The 19,944-nt window shown below is 58.5% G+C and overlaps 1 protein-coding gene across 3 annotated transcripts in view; it reads left to right on the top strand.

The window, feature by feature from the left end:
• Window positions 1-487: 487 nt before the first annotated feature.
• ANKRD11 (ankyrin repeat domain containing 11) overlaps window positions 488-19,944 on the top strand; it is a 124,181-nt gene continuing 104,724 nt past the window's right edge. Inside the window, exon 1 of one of the 3 annotated variants that reach the window (XM_080552139.1) lies at window positions 488-832. The gene's annotated coding sequence lies outside the window, so the exon portion shown is untranslated. Of the gene's footprint in view, window positions 833-1,768; window positions 13,615-19,944 lie in introns of those variants that run through there. The other 2 variants (XM_080552136.1, XM_080552140.1) reach the window with 2 other exon arrangements.

Here is a 19,944-nt window from a genome sequence, read left to right on the forward strand (position 1 = left end):
GGAGGGACAGGAGCACCCGAAAAGCCCCCAAACCTTTATTTTTGACCAGCTGGGCTCTGACGGAGCGGGCCGGGCACAGATCAACGAGACTAAGCCGGGTGCGGGACGGGCTGACGGCAAATCCCCCTCACGCCATTACTTAACGGCGGGCCCCGCGGGGGGGGGGGGGTTGTGCCCGGGGGCTGCCGGAGGCCGGGGCTCAGGGCGCGGGGCTCGGTCCCCGGGGGCACCGGGGGGGGGGCCCTGAGGCGGCGCCGCCACCTCACGGTGGTGCTCCCCCCGCCTCCTGTCACTCACAGGCCCCCACCAATGAGCATCCCCGCCGCCGCGCCACGCCAGCCAATGGCGGCCGCGCTGTGTCCCGCCCCTTTAGCCCCGCCCTCCCCTCTCCCGTCGCCCTCCGCGCGTTGTGTGTTGGGGGGGGGGCAACAGAGCGCCGCAGCGCCCCCCCCCCCCACACGCACCCCGCCGACGCGCTGACGTCAGGGCGGCGCTGTGCCGCGCTCCGCCAACGAGCGGCGGCGACGCGGCGGGCCAATGAGCGGCGGCGTCTCAGCGAGCGGCTGCGAGCGGGCGGCAGCGCTGCGAGCGGGGCCGGGCCGAGCGGAGCGCAGCGGGGCCATGGAGCGCGGGGCCGGCACCGCCACCGCCACCGGCACCGGGACGTGCGGCCGCTGCTGCTGCTGCTGCCCGCCGCCCCTGCACTAGCCCCGCGCCGCGCCCCTTCACCCGCCGCCTCCTCCTCCTCCTCTATGCGGCGGGGCCGGCGGAGCCGCCGCCAGGCCGCGCTCCCCCGCGAGGCTGCCCTCGGCCCGCTGAGAGCGGAGAGCCGGTAAGGGGCGGGGGGGGGACCGGGGGGGGTTCAGGGGTGAGGTGGGGGGGGTTAAGGGGTGAGGGGGGGGAGTGGGGGTACCGGGGGGGGGGGCTCGGTAATGGGGGGGGCGGTAATTGGGGGGGCGTCCCGGTAATACCGGGGGGTTTCTGGTAATCTGGGGAGGGGTTATCGGTAATACCGGGGGGTTACCTGTAACGGGGGGGGGGGGTTATCGGTAATAACGAGGGGTTATCGGTAACGGGGGGAGGGGGTTCCCGGTAATACCGGGGGGTGACCGGTAACGGGGGGGGGTTCCCGGTAATACCGGGGGTTACCGGTAGGGGGGCGGGGAGGGGGGTGTTTTAGGAGGCGGCCGCCGCCGGGGCTGCTCGGGGGCAGCGCGGGGCCGAGCCGCGGCCGTGACCCCCCCCCCCGTGCCCCGGGGGGCGTCGTGCCGGGGGGGGGGGAGCAGCACCGGGAGGAGGAGGAGGACGGGGGGGGGGGAACAATGCCCCGGGCTGCCCGCTCGGTAATTTCCGCTTCCCATTTCATCAGCCCGGGGAGGCGTCAGAGCCCCGCGCGTGTGCGTGCGGCCGAGGCGAGCCGCCGCCAGCCGGCCGGGCCCGGCCGCGCTCCGTTATTTATTTATTTATTTATTTATTTATCCGCCTCTTTATTTATTTATTTATGTAATCCCCGGCTTCATCCAGCCTTTGTGCCCCGGGGAGGGGCCGCCCCCCGCCACCCTTAGCCCCGGGGACGGGGCGATCCCGGGGGCAGGCAGGCGGCCGCTCACCCCCCCGTCCCCCCCCCTCCCCGGGGCTGCCGCCGGCCCCGAGCCCCCGCCGCCCCCCAGCAGCCGCCCCGCGGCGGGGCCCGGCCCGGGCTCCCCCTTCCCTCCCTCCCTCCCTCCCTCCCCGCGGAGGCTCCGGGGGCCGCGTGTGTGCGGATTGGCTCCGGCTCGCGGCCCCCGGCTGTGTTTTGCTCTCCGGTTGCAGGGGGGGTTCCTCCCCCCGGCCGGCCCCGTACCCGGAGCGCTCTCTCACCGCCGGGGGACGCGGCCCCGAAGGCAGGGAGCAAATTCCAGGCAGGGCTCGGGAAGCGCCGGTGCCCTCCCGGCGGGGCTCCCCGGGGCTGCCAGCGCTGCGCTTCGTGGCGCCGGGCGCTGCCTTGGGGTGCCGGGATGGGTGTAAAGGGAACGAGCCCGGAGCTGCGCGGGGTTTTGGCTTTCTTCTGGTCCCTTCCCGGGACGGGACGTCTTTATGTAACCGCAGTTACCGCTCCTGGGGGGGGGAACGACGCTCCGTGGAGTTGGGAGGGGAAGGGTAACTTGCTCCCGCGCGCTTTCGGACGGCAGCGGTATGTTCTTTTGTGCGTGCTCCGCCGGGAACTAAATATTTGACTTGATTAACTTAAAAAGGAAAAGTTGGCGCTCTTACGGCACGGGTCTGCCAGCAGATTAAGGGTGCCCGCTGGAGCACTTTTAAACCATGGTGGTGGCGCGCAGCACAAGGGCTGAAAAACCGTGGGGTGGGATTGGGAGCGAGACCCGCGGGGGATTCTGTGTCCCGGGGCGGGGGGAGCGTTGGTGCTGCCCCCAGCCGTGGGGAGCGCACGATCCAGCCCCGTGGGGTGGTCTCCGTGTGTGGGTACACGCTCAGGGCTCTCCGTCGTGACCCTGTCCCCAAGCTGGGGGCTCGGCTCCTGCAGCGCGGGGGTGCTGCGGGCCTCTTCTCTGCCAGGTGCTGGGAGAACTGGGGAGGTTTGGGACTCGCCCCTGGGAGACTTGGGGAGCTTTGGGACTTGCCAGGGCGCATCTGGACTGGGTTTCAGCGAAGTTAGCTGCGAGCCCGTGCCGTCGGGCTGGCCGGGGCTTGCATCACCCCCGGCCTTGTCTGAGTGCGTGGCGAGGCTCCGGCTCGCGGCAGCCTCGGTCGCCTCTGCAGCGAGCGCTGCTAGAGCGTGGCCAGCTCACGAGCCCCGTGGTTTCTGCGCTCCCACTCGCTCCGTTCCCAGCTTTGTGTGTGTGTGTGTGCTTGTGTCTGCTCTCAGGCGTGACTGCGGAGGCCCGGCCATACAGGCGCTCACGGCTGTGACAGGCTGGGAGCTGGAGGTGTTGAGCTTAGCGTTTCCCAACTGCTTTTGCCATTCAGTGCTGCTCTTCGAAGTGAACTCTTGTCCCTGTCTCCATTTCATAAGAAGGTGGCGCAGGGTGAATTGATTTTCTTTTTTTTACGTGCTGCGTTTTGGTTTTACGACGTCGTAACAGCACTTTCTCAGGGTTAAACGTGTGGATTGTCCAACGTGGAGACTGGGTTTGGGGGGAAGAAGACTCAAACCAAAAACAGATCACCAAAAGACCCCCCCCAAACAAAACCCCCTTCACCAAAGTGCTGGGCTTCACTTCTTCCTTCCTGTGTGGCAGACAACCCGTTAAGGTTATTTCATTTTCTACTTTTGTTTTAATTGACCAAATCCCCCCCCCAGACGCTGTGGAACAAAGCGAGGCGTTGCGCGGTGTCGTGCGGCGCGCTCTCTGCTCAGCAGAGCAGACAAATGTATTTCTCTGGGGTCAGCGCAGCCCGGTCGTGTTAATCAATACTGCACCAGCAGTGCTCTCTTTCAGTAAACCAGATGGGCTGCCTACAACTGGTGGTGATTATTTTAACTGTGTAATTGTAACATGGCTGCGCGATGACAGTGTTTCCTGCAGATACTTCAAAGCGAGGTTCCTGACAAGTCTATCTTCGCAGCGTTTAATCTGCGCTCTTTGTCTCTGTGTTGTGGCTTTTGGACACATGTTTGAAGTACTACCATTTTTTTTAACCCTCCTGCTTTTTTTTTTTTTGCATTAAAAGAAAGCGGTGCTCTGTAATAAGGAGGGGTCTCAGGCGAGGGGACGGGAGCAGGGTGGCCGCTTTCTGGGGGCTCGCGCCGCGGTGTAGATCCTGGCGGTGACTAAGGCGAGGAGGAGGAAGAGCGCTGAGTTGCCGTGAGGAAATGGCGGTATTTATTTCGAAACGGCGCCTGCCTGCCGCGAGCGCGCTCGGGGAAAACGTCTTCGGGGGCGGCGTGAGTCGCAGCTGGGACGTCCTCGTTGCTCGCCGAAGAACTCCTCCTGCAAGGGAAGGCAGTCGGCGGGACCGGAGCTGCTTAATTACATTTCGTAAAATTAATGAGTGGCAGCTTTCTTGCGAGGCTGGCCCCTCGTCTCGGCCTGCCGAGTACCTGAATTTCCGGCTCGGCAGTCTGCGTTCGGCGCTGAAACCCTTCCCTGGTATGAAGGCTTAACGCAGGGAGGCCCGTGGCAAGTAGGGGCAGGTCCCGGAGCTTTTCAGTAGGGCAAGGGAAATGCTACCTGGGAGTGTTTACGTGGTGCCGGTGGCTCTTCTAATCGCGTTGCCTTGGCGAGGCGCTGGCAGGGCGCTTTGTCTGCTGCCTCCGTCGTGACCAGGAGCTGCGTGCGCCTCCGTTGTGGAAGGCTGCCGGGAGAAAGCGGTGTCTCCATGGCAAAGGTTTTCGTGTTTCGTGATAAACTTGCGTGTATTTTTACCCCCATCTAATTTAAACAGTCTGCACGACGCTTTGCAGGAATGATTTGTATGCGGCCTTTAAATATTTTCTCTTCCCTGCGAGAGATGAGAGGCGAGGAGCTGCCTTCGCCGAGGGCACGAAGCCCTTCGCTCCCCAGCCAAGTCTTATGTAATTTGTATGCCGCTGATGCGCCGTAATCAAAAATACTCGCGTGAACGTGAAAGGGGAGCCTTGTGGCCAGCTCTCCGGAACGGCCAGCGCCCCGAACAGTGCGGGTTTGTGCAGCCACGGCCTCAATAAAGCCCGCTTGAGCGGGGCGCTGTCTCGGTGCCCCGCTGCGAAGCGCGGTAGGAAGCGGTCGGTGCCCGTGGGCCGGAGGCTGCCTCTCTGCACCCCTCTGCACCCGCAGTTTTCTGCCTTTGCCACGTGAGGACGGGTGCTGCGGGGTGGCTTCTTGTGCGACCGTTCGGTCCTTCAGCATCTTCATTTGTCTGAGCCTGGGCGGCGGTGCTGGCTTCGTCTGTGACTAGTTGTAGGTGATGCCGATTTGTAATCCTTCGCGAGTGCCTGAAAAATAAAGAAAAAAGGAGCTTAAATGCTTGTAGCAGTGAAAAATCTGTTCGGTGTGCAGCGTGTGTGAAGAAAGCGGGCGCACGCGCCGGTCTGTGTAGTCTCCGTCAGCCGAGCTGAGGGCTTTCAAAAATCTGCTCTAATTTTTATGCTGCGTGTGGAATGGCTAATCCCATAAAAGCCTCGCACCTTTTGACAGATGAAACGCTGCTGTTTCTTCACTTATTTGAGCAAAATATTTTTATAGACGGTATTAGCGCCGTGGCTCCAAGGGTAATGCAGCCCTTCCACGAGAAGGATCTCGCTTTGATCTGGCAGCTTTCAGGACCCATTTCCAGTCGCCGCCTTCCATTAGCTCTGTTTATAGCGGTGCCCTCGGACTTGCTCTGTTTATACGGCTCTTCAGGGTGTTAACGTTCCTGCGTGCGCGAGTTCCCTTTAATAAACTGGGGGGATAATTGGGGTCAGCAAAGGAAACAGTCCCGTTTGAGGGCCCATTTCGGTCAGCTGGGGGCTTCCCCTCGATCCTGGGTGCGCCGTGAGCCGAGCGGTCGGGCACGGGGAGCCGTGGGGTGGCCCCAGAGCGGGGCTGTGGGGTCCCATCGCCGTGTGGATGAGCTCCTGTGCTCCTCGTGGTTCTGCTGCTGCCGACAGAGGCCGAAACCGCGGTCTGCGGAGGAGAGACCCTGCCCCAGCGTGAGCAACTGGCCGGGGTAGCCAGAAGCCAGCGGTGTTTTTCTAGGTCAGGGTTGAAGGCGCTGTCGGGGCGGTGATGGGAAGCATGTAGTGCCGTCTGCGTCGCCCTGCCATATGGACGTGTGCGGTGCTGCCCTCGGCGTTCCTGCGCTGAATTATTTATCTGCCGAAAGTCTCCGGGCAGCCTCCTTCGCCCTGCCTCGAAGACAACCAAGCGTAGCCCGTTCGTAGCTCTACGCTAAGTCTTCCGCTGCGAACCGTTGCAGCAGCAAGCTACGGGTTGTGCGCTAGGTCTGCGTTGGTAAACCCGAGCTGCCAACGTCTGATACCTCGTGGAAACGGTGAGGCATCGGTCGTGCTGCTCCCCAGCCCGGGCAGGCCCCAGAGCTCTGGGGCTGCTGCCGGACTCCCCCACGAGACGCGGCGCCTGCTCCTTGTGCATCGACCGGAGCCTGGAGGAGAGTGTGGAAAGGGAAGGGTCGAGCACTTATCGTATGTAAAGGCAGCCTTGTCTCCACGAGGGCTGGAGGAGGCTGACCTTGTTCTCACGTGCGACCAGCGAGAAGGCCTCTCTCCTCTCCTCTCCTCTTGCGTTGGCTGTGCCTTGCTCCAAGACGAGTGCTGTGCGCGTCCCTGCGTGGAGGGCAGTGCTGGAGGAACTCCGGGGAGACCAGCAGCTGTGTGTGGTGCGGGAGAGGCCTAAAATCACCTCCCCAACAGCAATGTGAAGCTGTTAATATTTTGTCCCGAGCATGGCAAGGTAGGGAGGTGTTACCCAGAAAAAAAAAGAGCCCCGATTCAGAGGTAGCGGGCGTTGGGGAGCTGCTGCCCCTGCGCAGCGTGGGGCTGGTGGTGCTGTGCTGCTTTGGGCACCTCGCAGTGAAGTGTGAGAGTGCGTGCAGTCAGGAGCTCGAGTTTAAAAAAAAAAAAAAAAACCAAACAAAAAACAACGCAGTAGAATGGCTCTAAAGGAAAATGAGGTGAATAGAAACATCACTATCAATGATAAATTCCTTAATTGCAGTTCGTGGTCCATCTTCGTTTTCAGCGGAGCAGACATGAAGGTGCCCCCTGCCCCCGGGTGAGCAGTGCACCCAGCCTTATCAGCTTATCTGGGCAGGAGTTCAGAGCTGTAAAAACCATATCCTGCTTGCACCTTCCAGCCTATCCTGTGACCTGCTCTGTGTAAACAAGCTGTGCCAGGAGCCCCACGGCGCTCGCGAGCGGCTGCCTTTCTGCAGGCCGGCTGGAGCCGGGGGGAGGCAGCGAGGTGGGGTCCCGGGGGCTGCAGCCCCGATGTCCCGCTGGCATGGGGGTACTGCGAGGAGCAGGAGTCCCCTGGTGGACTTCAACCCCTCGGACCGCTGGTGCTCTGCGTGCCGGTGGTTGTTGCCGGTGATCCCAGGCGTGTGTTAGCGCAGCAGGGAGTGCTGCTGGCCCTGGGACGCGGTGACGGGGCGGCCCCTTCCTAGTCCTGCTGGTACCTGGGTGTGCGGGGTGCTCTGTGGGGAGCACGTCCTGCTCGTGGCAGTGCCGCTGTGCCATTCGGTGCCCTGGCTGGTGCCGGCTGCGGGGTGCCGGCGGGCTGGGTGCGCGAGGACCCAGCTCTCCGCGCGGAGCCCTGTCGTCCCGGGCAGGCCCAGAGCCAAACGCGCGAGCTGGGTTTGGAAACGTAAACCCGCGCGCCTTGGAGGCTTCGCCTTTGACTCCAGCTCGTGCGGCTGCTTGTCCTGCCCGCTCGGAAAGGACATCCGAGAATAGGCCGGGAGAAGGAGGGCAGCTGAGAACCGCTGCGCGTCTCCGCTTTCCTGCCTCGCCGGAGGCTCCTGGCGCGCTGGGGGCCGCGCGGAGATCTCCCGGCCCCTGCTCTCTGCTCCTCTGTCGGGGTTTGAGGTGCCCTGCGCTGCTCAGAGGTGCTCTGTTGTGGGGGAAGGTGCCGAATTAATTTGCCTTCCCTGTGATTAGCGCTGGTGCTGGGGTGTTAAACTTGTTCTGCGGTGAGCTGAGTTGCCTTTCAGCCCTCCCTCGTGCGAGGGAGGAGGGGTCGGGTAAGAAGGCAGCTCTGTGGCTTTTTCCAGGCGTGCTGAGCGGTGCTCTCTGGTTAGAAAGCCGTGGGTTAGAGTCTTAAAATGCTGAATGTACTTCTGCAGCCTGTTACCGTCTGCTAGCTTCCCCTGCTTCCCTCGCCATCTCCCTCCTGCCTCTCCCCCTCCTGGGATCTCTCCTCAGAGCTGCCGCGCTGCCTCGGTCCTCCTCTGGCCCTGCTCAGCCAGAGTTCTCATCTCTAATTTTAGCCAGTCTGCCTTTTGATGTTTCCTCGCTCCTCTTCCTGCCTTTCTGCTTCTCTGAGATCATCGCGCATCTCCGTCTCCCTGTTGAGATCTGGGCTGGGCCTTTGCGTGCTGGGAGGAAACGGCCCCAAAATGGGGCAAGCAGCCCGGGAGCTGGGGGGTGAAGGCTCTGAGGGACTTGTGCAGCGGGTGGGAGCTTGGGGGGCCTGCCCTGCTTCCCTCCGACGGCTCGTCCCCTGCTTGGGGCAGCTCTCTGAACCTATTATCGTGGGGGTTCATCCTGTGCGTGGACAGTGGGGCTCTCTTCCGCCACGCTACTGAGAACAGCGGCAGGCAGAACGCGCGGCGCAGGTAACTGGCTTCAGAGAGCGTTCGCAGGGAAAACAGCGTGGATGCGTTTTGGCACAGCAAGGGGCGAAGGCGGCTCCGCACAAGGCTGCGGTGCCCGGCCCGGTGGTGCTGGTGGCTGGGCCTGGTGGGCTCAGCACCCTGTGGGCGCGCTGCATGCGCACGTAACGCGTGCAGGATGCGGCCACGCGCTGGGGCAGGCGCGCGGCCTGGTTTAAAGTTGTTGTGTGAAAACAAGGGCGTTCAGCCCCTCTGCCGCGGCAGGAAGGAGCGTCGGCAGGAACCCCGTCGCAGCAATTGCTGGGGGCTTGAGGAGGAACCTGGCAATGCCGCTGTGCTGTGATTTGCAGGCTTCTGGGCTGAGGCTGGAGCTGTTCTCCGCGCGGCGCGTGGGGGGAGAGACGCACGCGTCGTTGTGGAGGGAAACGCGGAGGGGATCGTGTCTGGGCTGCCATTGGCGACTGAATGAGCCCAAATGGGAGTGGCAGCGCTGCTGCGGGCTCCGCACCAAGCGGTCCTCGGGGAGAGCGGAGCGTGACCGGAATGCGCCCGGCGGTGCGCGAAGTCGGTGTCTGTGGGTCACCCAGCCTCACCTGGAACGGTTCTCGTTACCCGGCGACTTTCTGGCCCGACTTGCTGTTGTCAACAGTCGCAGCGAATGATTAACAAGCGATGCTCCCCGAGCGTGGTTATGTAAAACGTTAACGCGCTGCGTTCCTTCGCATCAGCATTATGATGCGCAGAGGGCCTGGAGCCGGACTTCAAAGGAGGGAGTTTGCTTTATGGCTGAACCTCTGAGCAGTTTTATGCGCAGGGTGGAGCGAACTCGCGGAGAATATTGCAGTTTTCCCACCGTCATAAAAAGTTATGATCCTCATGATTCAAGCATTGTTCTGGAGGCGGAGGCAGGAGGCAGGCTGCGAGGTCAGAGGGAGCGCGCGTGGAGCGAGGTCGGACGTGCCCGCGCAGGGGACGCTGCCTGCCGCGGTCCCGGCTCGCCGCACGGTGCAAGCGGCGCCTCGTGCTCCTCTGCCTCTCCCTGAGGACCCGGCAGCCGCCTTCCTCCCAGGGCTTCTTCCCGACGCGGGGCCCCGAGCTGTCCCCACGACACCGTGCGCCAGTCCCTAGCCTGCTTTCCTTCCTCGGGCTCTCCTTCGGGGCACGAGCCAAGCGAATTAAAAAACAAATAGACGGCTGCCTCTGGAACCAGGCTCGTTCCAGTGAACTTCGCTCACGCTTCAGAAGATGCCCAAAGTCTCAGATGGGTTCCCTGGCAAGAAGGGCTGTGTAGGCTGGAGGAGCAGGGTGGAAGAGCGCGGGGTTACCTTTTTAAGCCTTACTGCTGAAAACCGTGGGCTGACAGTAGGCTCCCATGCCCTGGGCTGCCTCTGGACCGCAGCAGGGTGCGAGCTCTGCGAATCCGGGGGTATAAAACCCCGTTCAGTGCTCTGTCAGTAAGGTAGAGGTGATTAAAGTAAGTCACTATTCCGGTCTCAGTCAGATCTCTATAAATATTCCGAGGGACTCAGCCTCTCGTTTAAAACATTCTCTCCTGGGATGAGGAGGTACAAACGCGCTCTTTGTTTGCAGCCCGGAGAACGGAAGGATCGCGACGCTCCGAAGGTTTCTGTCTTCTGGAAAACTGCTTCTCGCAGGACGTGCGCTATATCCAAGGGTGCGCGTACCTGCGTTAGGGTGGCTTGCTTTCCCTTCTGCTAGCGTGAAGGATTTTATTCTAAATACGTGAAAACTTGAAAAAAGGGCTGGCTGCGATCCCTGCCTCTGGGAGATCCATTAGCTGTTACATCTCCCCCTTTATTTATTTCTGTAAACACATGTGTGAATGTAAACACTCTTATCCAGAATGGCTTCGCAAATCTTCCTGCATTAACATATATTGTCATGGAGAATAATTTTCATTTAACCGTAATTTGCTTTATATTTTCCTCCCCGGTTGCTATAGAAACGCAGTCCGATGTGGCAGTGCCGACTGCCAGGAGCTGGGTGATGCGGTGCCTTTATAATGGACCTCTGTTCGTCGTGCCGCAGCTCGCGCCGAAGGACCCGCGGCTGTTTGCAGGAGGCACTTGGTCCGTGTGAGGTGCCCGGGGCGCCTCGGCTCCAAATTCGGAGTTAGCGAGGGCGCTTCTGTGCGCTGCAGAAGTTTTGTCGCGAGGACCGCCGGTGTGTTAAGACGACTGGAATTGACGTTTGCTGATGGCGCATCAGTTAGGCTTCGTTTTCAATTTTCGTTTCGTTTGCTGTCGCAGCCTAGCTGGTGATGTGCTTTCTGTGGCGCACGGTTCGGCTGAAGAGCTTCAGCATTTGGAACGCCGCGATGAGACACTTGTTATCCTTATCTGTGCATAAAAACAGGCTCTTGGTAACAGCGAGTGTCCTTCTGGTGGCCGCAGCAGCCGGGCAGGCACCTGCTCTTCCACCCCATGCCTGTGGGGAAGGACGGGGAGCTCAGCCTGCAGGGGCGATCCCAAAGCACTCAGTCCTGCTTGTAGGGCCACACGTTTCGGCTAAGCGCAGGTAAACGGGGCGGAGGCAGGCTCCAGTCTGTTGGCTGTTGTGGGGTTTGGGTCCCTTCTGCACCCCCTCCTTTTGGCCTCCTTGTGTCTGTCTCAAGCCACGGCTGCTGCTCCTCTCGACTCTGCCTTTCCCCTTGGTTCCTTACACTCGTGAGCCCCCGGACACGGAGGATGCAGATGCAGCAGGACATACGGCTCATGCAGTGTCATCGCCCAGGTGCCGGCCACCTTAGGGTGCGCTGAGGAGCTGGAAGGGTGCCGGTGCCTTTGGGGATGGCTTGCTGAAGCCTCGGGAGGGCTCGGCTCCCAGCTGCCAGGGTAAGGGTTGAGGTGGGATCGCCTCAGCTTGAGCTCACCGTTTAGCAAATGGTTCGTTTTTGCTTAATGGGATGAGCTAAAGGAGAGGAGATCAGCCTCGTGGGAGTTCCTTTCGTCTGCGCTCCCATGGCCGAACCCTGAAACTGTGACTTGGGGACGTGAATTCCGCTTGCCTCCAGAATCAGATTTCCCCCAAACGCATGTTTAGTTGGGATTTAGGTCTTAAGGAAGATTTGTACGTTGGCCCTTTCTTTCCTCCCCTTCGTGGGCAGGCGCCAATTGTCCCTTACGTAACTGCAGATTATCCCGGCACGTGGATGCGCTCGGATGCATATGGTCTCACAGTCGGTTCTTGGTGCTTTACGGAAAGAATTGAGTAACATTTTGTTCTGTAATGCAGTATTAAGAAACCGAGCATTTTTCTGTAATGGCGTACAAACAAGTAGTGATAACATCCTATTTAAAGCCTTCGGAGGAGGTAGGGCTGGGGAGGGGAGGCAGGGCTGAATCAGTTCTATTTTTCTTAGTCCTACACGCCATATCGCAGCACGGCTCGCAGCGGCCAGGGAAGGCGAGCGAGTTCCAAAGGAGCTGCCGAGGTGCCTGGGCTGCTCGGGGAGCTGGTGGTGGGGACAAGGGGGCCGTGGTGCCGGGGGAGCTGCTGCTGCCGCGGCTGCAGCCTGCGGGCTCTGCTGGCCGTGTCACCTCCGCCCCGCCGCTCGCTTCCCTGCCCCGTGCCGTGCCATGCTGGTGCTTCCTGCTGTGTGCCGGAGGCAGAAGCGAAGCGCGGTCAAAGGCCGGTCCCCGTGGAATGGAGGGCTTGGCAGTGACGTGGCTGTGAGCAGGGCTGTTTCCCTGGGATCTCACGGTGGCTTCTTGGTGAACTCTGCTCCAATTCTGTTTGACTTCAGCTACTCAGAAACCAAGTGTTCTGCACCAAGTGCTTCGTAACTTGCGATTATTTTACCCAAGAGTTGAGCACCGAGATAATAACACAGGAGAACGTTAGGAAGGGAACCTGTGAGCTGGTGCTGAGCCGAGCTGCCCACCGGGTATCGCCGGGGCAGCCCCAGGTGGGGCTGGGGGCCGGGCCGGCTCTGCGGTGTCCGCCTGCCCGGGGCTCGCGGGAGCCGCTTCCAGCCAGAAGCGGTGAGCACGAAGGCAGCTGCCTTCCTCCGCTCCTGCCCAGGTCCGGGGCCGGTATCGGAGCAAATCTTCGTGGTGTTTTTTGCTGAAGGGCTGCGTGATGAATTGCAACGTGAGCACAGTCCTGTGTGTAAACGGAGCGTGTGGTGACTGAGTTACCTGCTGCGGGCTCAGCGAATAGACTCTTAGCTGATTACTCTGTTAAACATTCATTCGTTAACCGAAAGAGCAGAATGGCTTCGGTGGCAGAGAGTATTTGGCTTTCTGAAGCTTCGCTTTGAAGCTGGAAATGTTTTAAGGTCCACTTGTTTGCGCTCGGTTTGGGTCTGACAGCTCGTCCGTTACTGTATCAGCACCGCGGAGAAGTGTTAATCGCAGATAAAGCTTCCTAAAGCCCAACCGTCCCTGCGCTCCCCGCTGCTCGCGGGCACCGGGGGTGACTTGGAGCCACTCCGCGTCCCGCAGGCAGCGGTGGGAGCGCTGGGAGAAGCTGGGCCGCCCGGGGGAAGTGGGACATCGGCGGGGAAGAGGGCGAGCTGCAGCCTCCAGCTCCTCGAGCCTCGGCCTCTCCGGGGCTGAGGGAGGGAGAAGCCTCCCCCGGCGAACTTCAGCCTGGGAGATTGCCACCATATTGCTGCCTTCAGATGCCTGCAGCTAAAAATACCCGTGCTGCCGTACAGCAGGCTCTGCGAGAGTCTGCTCGGCTTTCCTCTTTAAGGAGGAGAGCTGCCTTACCGTGTGAAGTGCTTGGGGAGTCGCGCGTTTGCTGTGCCGCGTTGCCATTTTGCTTCTTCCAACCAAAAAAAAAAAATAAATGATGTGGGAAGAGTTGTTCTGGCTGGAGTTCCCTTTCTGACAACAATAGCAGAAACGGGGTGGGGTGCCTTGAAAATTCGTAATGATGCGAAGTGCCGGAGGATCGGTCTCCCAAGCTACGCAGACGTCGCCACGTGATGCGTTTTTACTGTTTAGTCTTGTGCACGACTGGCAGCGTTCCTGTGACGGGCTGTTTAAATAGTTTTGACCGCTTCTGTCTCTCCTAAGCAAAACTGATTAAGAATGCTTTGTCTGCGTCCCATCGCGTTCGCTCTGCTGCATTCCCCCGTTCAGCCGCGTTCATTTGGTTGTAATTTAGCCCTTTTTCTCTGGCTGAGGAAGAATGAAAGCCTACCAGAGGAACACCTATAAACAGTAGTTAGAGTTATTGCTACCTCTGCGCGCTGTGATTCATCTCGGAGGCAGACAACTCGCAGCCTCGGTATCTCATTGCAGTGCAGACAAACTCGGATGTTGTGCTTCAGCGTTGCTGGCGTAGAGGCCTCGACGGCGATGCTTGTTTGTGGGGAGGCTTCGTTTCCAGGTAACTCCCGCGAATATTTCACGCTAGCAGCAGCGCAAGGGCTAGTTTAGGCACGGCGCGGGTAGCTGTAGGTGAGCTTACCGCCCCGTGTCGAACGGCTCGGGAGCCGGTGCTCCGGCAGCGAGCTGTGACTTGAATCCCTACCGCCCGTGCCAGCGGGAGGCTGCGCTGGGCGTTCGGGCTGTGGGACGCGCTGCTGGCTTGGGGCGCAGCGCTCGCTCTTCTCGCCGTGCTCCCGGAGGAGGTGAGCCAGCTCCTGCCTCGCGCTATTTAGGATTCGCGGTGTGCGTTGTCTCCTTCCCTGCCTGCCGTCACCTCGGCTCCCGATGCGGGAGCTGCCCTGCTGCGTGTGCTGGGACTCCGTCTGCCGCACCTGCCTGTGCTCTCGAGGCCGCGTCGGTGTGAGGCAGGGACGGGGCACGGGCACGCCGAGCAGCCTGCGAGGAAACTGCCTTTAAAACAGGGATGGCTCGAGAGGGACTCAGGCTTAAAATTAGAACCGCTCGTGATGCGCGGTTGTAGCTGTTTACCTTGAACCATAATTATCTTATTTCCTGCGTTAAAAACATCACGTCAGCTCGCCGAAGCAAGATTTGATGACAAAGGAATTGTTTTTAGCCACCAGCAGAGCAAAGAACACTGCAAGCGTGCGTCCAAGTCTGATTTTATAACCTGAAGTGTAGCGCACTCAGGGCCCTGAATTGGCTCTGGACGCTGCGTGGGCTCATGGGTAGGCCGCTTGGCCGGGGATCAAGGGACTCCGGTCTAATCCCGGCTCTGTCCTTTTGTCCTCTGCGTGTTTTCCTTGCCACCCTCCGTGCGGCTTGTTTGCGCCGCGGCGTGCTCGCGGGGCGGGACGTGCCCTCCTTCCCCGGGCGCTCGGGGCGCGGTGTCACCGCGCGGCGCTGGGGGACGCGCGGGTCTCCTGCCGGCGTGAGCGTGCCGCTGGCCGTGCTGCGGGAGGTGCAGGGGCAGCGGTGCCCCGGGGCGTGTGCCCGGCTGCCTTGCTTCGCTGCTCGGTGCCTGGGGTGACCCCCGGCCCTCTCGTGCCCCGCTTTCCGTAGCTGCCGCGGGGCTGGGGGCAGCGCGCGCGTTCCCCACCGTTGCGCGGTGTGCAGCACGCTCACTTCTCAGGAGGATGGGAGGCGGGAGGGGAGCGGTTCCTGTAGTGATGGAACTGCTGCCTACACCTCCTAGCAGGAGGAGGGAAAAATGGTGGAAGCTGTAGGTGCTCTCCGTCTGGGGGATTTTAAGGGTCGGCTTTACCCTGACCGTAACCCGCCAGGAGCAGCAGGGAGGGGGCTCCACGTGTGAACGCAGCAGGCGCTCCTGAAGCCTTCTCCCCGCCGTGGCGTGCGAGGTGATGGCTGGGTGCTTGCCGTGGCAGCAGGAACCAGAGGCTTGAGCACGTTTGAACGATTGCATTTTTCACGTTGCTCTGTGGAAGGCTGTGGGGGTGGCCGCGGGAGGCCTCCTGGCTGGCTGCAGGCCGCTGGCCGGGGTGGGTGGCCTCTCCTGGAGAAGCTGCCCCTGTTTTCTCCCCTTGAGCAACACTACGTCTGCGCTCTTGTAGGCGGAACGGTGACTTCCCCGACTCCTCCTCGGCTAATAAGTGTTTTTTAAGAAATGCAATGCCTGCATCCTTCTCACAAATCAGCTTTCAGAAAGGAAATAGTTTGGTTATTAATAGCAACCCGTATCCCATTTGCCACCGAGTTGCATGGTTACAAATACGCGACGCTAAAAGGTGACAAATGTGGCTGCCTCTTTTTTCTTTCCCGAGAATGTGCTGTGTTTTCTCAGCATGTTAAAACTGAGCAGAGAGGAAGAGAAATTGCAGACTCGTCTTTTTGAGGAGAGTGGCAGTGCTCCTACCCTGGCAGCCTTCAACCCTCGTCCTTCGCTTAGGACTTCCAGTGGGAATCGGAGCGGAGTGGATCGGCAAAGGGCTCCTGGTAGAGCTCCAGGAAGGAGGAGAGGCCTGTGTTTGTCCTGCTTCAGACTCGTGTCCAAGAGGAATGAGAAGAGAATGCCCCTGAAGTGTGACGGCAGCGGTGATCTAACTTTAAATTGCTGGTTTAATTGCACAGAACACGCTTGTCTTCATTGCATCGTTGAAAGCCGGCGTCGTGGAGCTTAACTAGGACAAGTCAAAGCTCCCCAGATGTTTTCGCTTGGCTTCGTTCGGTTCAGTTCAGCACGGTGAGGTGTTTGCGTGCGGCAGTATTCCTCTTCAGCTTCTCTTCATCTTTGAAATTCACCTTTGAGCGTCCCTTCTGATGGGGTATCGGCGTGTTTATTCTGTCGTGCATCTCTTACGTCTCGGATGGCACAAGCTCCCCCGTCACGGGGGGCTATCGCTGTCCCCGAGGGCCCTGACGGATGTAAGCTGGAGGAGCTGGCACGCGGACTTGTTTGCCAGATGGATCTGTTGCAATGCTTTTATAGGTACTTGTGGACAGGAGTTGAGTAATCTTCTGGCTGTTCTTTGGTACGAGCTGCGTTTCTGCAGCTTTCTGCTACATGCTTTTTCCTAGTACTAGATTAATTCTGTAGTTTTCCCATAAACCTTTCTAATTTGTCAGCATCTGGGAACATTATTGCTCATGCTGTTGATTGTGGTAGTACTGTTTTTCCTTTTTTTTTCTTGTTTGTGTGCCCAAGAGGAGCGTTTGTTGGCTTTGCCTCCTGCCTTTTACTTGAACTTGGTTTGTGCTGGTGTCTGCGTTGACCTGAAAGTCTCTTCCTGGGAAATGCTTTTTACAGTGTTTGCTTTTCGGCTAGATTATGCCCTTCGTTTTACCTGCCCACATGTATGCAGCTGTGCTTAAGCTTTAAAAAAAAAAACACGGTGCTATTTATACCAGCCTGGTGATTATCTGACTAGAGAATAATTGGCTTGGAAACTTTACTACCTTTCAGATGGGGCTCAGCAAGTGTGTAGGACATGGAAGTTGCAATTTCTTCTGCTCGTTTTCATGCGAACTAAAAATAATCGCAGAACAGTTCTGCTTTGAAGAGGCCCGCTGTGGTGCACCCCGTGCCTCTCTCAAATGGCTTAGGAGCTAACAGCTTGCTGCATGCGGAAATAAACCTCTGGGAGCTCTGTAGGTTTCGGTGTTGAGTTCTGTCTGGGTAGCTGACCAGTTCGGGTTAGGTGAAAGCAGATGGGATGCGATAGTTCTGTGTGGTTTTTTTCCCCAGAAGGATTCGCTCGCAAGCTTAGCACGTGCGCTTGTTTTTTTCCTTGCTGGTAACAAGTAAAGGTCCTTCAAAGAACGCAGAGGCTTTCTGAGCGCATTGCACTGCAGCAAGCTCAGGCCTTTAGTAAAGAGATGAACCTGGCTATGCGTCCTTCGGAAGAAATTCAGCCAGGTTGCCAAGTTCGTACTGGAGCTCTAAAACAAAAAACGGTGAGGGTCTGGGGGGTTGTTGGGAAGCACTGGGGCTAATCAACTGGGACGTCTGCAGCTTCGGAGGCTGCTGAAGTGCCGGCACCCAACCTCCTCCTTGCCGTCCCTGCAGGACGTACAGCCCTGCTGGCTGTAAGCGAGAGCTGTTCCAAGGAGAGTAGCGTTAAGGCTCCTTCATGCACTTGCTGATGGCAGTGGATGATCTTTACGGTGCTTTTATGACTCGCAGAGTTTGTTTTTCGCTTGTGCAGACTAAATCACGGCATGGAAAGCGGCGTGTCCTCTAGCCCGGCGGAACGAGTCTTGTCTCTGCTTGCTGGTACAGAAGGGCAAGCTAGAGCCTTGAGCTTCGGCCCAAGGTTGGTTAAGGAAATTGCAGAAGCTGTGTTTTGACTTAATACTTTCCACTCATCAGAGAAGCCACAGAAGGGTGGTAAGGGTGAAGGAGGAGAGATGAGAGAACGAGCTTGTGTGTTTCCAGAGCTCTTAATTGTCTGCACAGAATTGAAAAACCTGGCCCAGTGGAAACTGTTCAGGCTTGCGCTGCTCTTCTGCCACATCACTCCAAGAAAAAAAACGAGCTGCTTACAGTTAACTTTTTTTTTTTTTAACTCTGCCAAGTACCTTTCGGGCTGCTTTCACAGATCTTTCCAGGAGGAACCGGGGAGTAGTTATGTAATCTGAGGGGTTAGCAGTTCCCCAGTAGGGGCAGGGAATTTAGGTGTCTGGCATCGGTTAGCTCGTTTCTTCTTAATAAAGCTGAAATGTCAGCTAACTCCAGAGTTTATTACTCTGCACGTGTGGTGGTTGCAAGGGTTAACACCAGTGAGGTGTTCGGGGAGTCTTTTGCTGATAATTAGCTTTTTTAGCTTAATGCAATTTAAACACAAAATTGAAACGCTTCTGCTTTCTTTTGACCTACTGAAATGAATTACAGAATTTTTATTTGAACCTCCCAAGCCTTATTGCTATAAAAGGGAACGCAGAAATGTACCGTACACAAACGCCTTGTCACGTTCTCCGTATAAGCGTGGTGCTCGCAGTATTTATAAAGCAGACAACAGTGGTGCTCAGTCACTCTTCGGGGTCACCCCGGAATATTTGGTGCTGGAAGCTCGCTCAGGCGGTCGTACCAGCACGTAAATACTCGCAGTAGTGCAGCTTAATGAACTGGAGACACACAGGTCTTGAGGAATACCTCAAACACATTGAACCTGGTTCTTTGAGGTCCCAAATCCTGGGTTCTTTCCTCTCATTGCAGGTCTGTAAATAACTCGGTGCTTCCTGAATTTAGACTGGTGTCAACCCTCAATTTCTTGTGGACAGCGTTGTCCCTATCAGACTTTCAATTAAAATGCTTAAAGGACAACTTGGTTCCACAGGCCGTAATTCAGGAACCACATCTTTCCCTTCATGCTTTTTTTTTTTTTCTGATGGGATAAATTGAGCCTTAGGCTCCTCAGCCCACATGCAGGTAGCTTGTTTTGCTTTTGAGGACAACATCAAGTTATTTTGTATTTTTATCAAATGGCAAAGATGGCAGGGTTTTGAGAAATGCAGATTTAGCGTGCTTATCTGCAGGGCAAAATAGAGGAACTCGGAGACGAAGAACACATTGTCTGCTTAGTTTCTGAAAGTAAAACGCAATTTGGTTGCTTAATGCTGGAGCTCTTCCCGTTTTGTCACACTTGAGCATACTGAAGGGTGTTTTCTTTTTTTTTTTTTTCTGAAAAACAAAAGCGCTGGTGGAATGCTCTCTGCTTCGCTTTTCCACTTGAGTAATCGCTGCTGCGTGAGCATCGCCGGGTGCCTGCCGAAAGGCTCGCGGCTGCGCGGGTTGCAGTGGAAGGCAATGTGCACGGTGCGCAGCCCCGGGGGGCTTCGGGAGCCTGCCAGCAGGCACAGTCGGTCCCCGTGGGGGTGCTCAGCGTGCCTCGGGACCTGCGAGCCACTGACAGGGCACGGGCAGTTGGGCTGAGGGCACGGAGTTTATCCCTGATTCCTGCCAGTTCCTTGGGATCGGCTCCTCCCTGTGCTGAGCACCGCCGAGGGGCTGGCAGCGCCCTGGCCGTGCTTTGCCGGGCCTCGAGGTCCGCGGGAGCAGCGGGACCCTCAGGGTGAGCTTTGGGCAGGGCAGGATGGCCACGAGAGGCTCCTTCCTCGGCATGTGGTGCTCCATCCAGAGCTCGCTTCGTGGGCTCATCGTGCCGTAACCGGGCAGGAGCACGGCCCCGTTGCGGGAGGTGGCTGTGGATGTTCCTGGGAGCCGTGTAGGGTCTTGGTGCTGCCTGCTCGCAGATCCCCGTTTCTCAGGTTGCCGAGTTGTAGGGTGCTTTTATAATTTCTGAAAGCGAGTCCTTCTCATCCCTAGCAGTGAGGAAGATGGGTGTTTGCAGGCGGGGTGCTGCGTGGGGCTGGGCCTGGCCGAGTCGCTCTTTGCCTGCCCATGGCACGCATGTTTCTGGACTGGTCATGGCCCTTGGGAGGCTGAGTTGTTGGACGTGGTCCTCCTCGCGCTCTCCAGCTAAGGTACCGGCGCTTATCTCAAAGCACAGCCGCATCGGTGTCATGCGTATTCCCCAGTGTATCTTCTCAGTGAAGCCCTCGGAGAGATCCCTCATTGAAATTCTGTCTTTTCCTTAAATTGTGGTGCGGGAGGCAGCTGAGAGCTGTGGAGCAGGGCTCTCCTAGTCTCTGGGGATTTCTTCATTCACAAGTTGGCATAAGCCAGGATCCAAACCTAATACCGATATCCCGCCACGCTGCTTAGTTCTGGATCACCACCGAGTCTGAATTAATGCAGGTCTGCTTTCCAATCAAAATGCACCTCTTTGCTTCAAAGAAATGCTAATATGCAAAAACAGGCTTGCTTGTTTGCCGGGTCGGCCTCGCTTGTTTGAGAGGAGGCTTCAGCATG

This window comes from Anser brachyrhynchus, assembly GCF_964034855.1.
Source record: "Anser brachyrhynchus genome assembly, chromosome: 12".
In the NCBI taxonomy this organism is placed as follows: Eukaryota; Metazoa; Chordata; class Aves; order Anseriformes; family Anatidae; genus Anser; species Anser brachyrhynchus.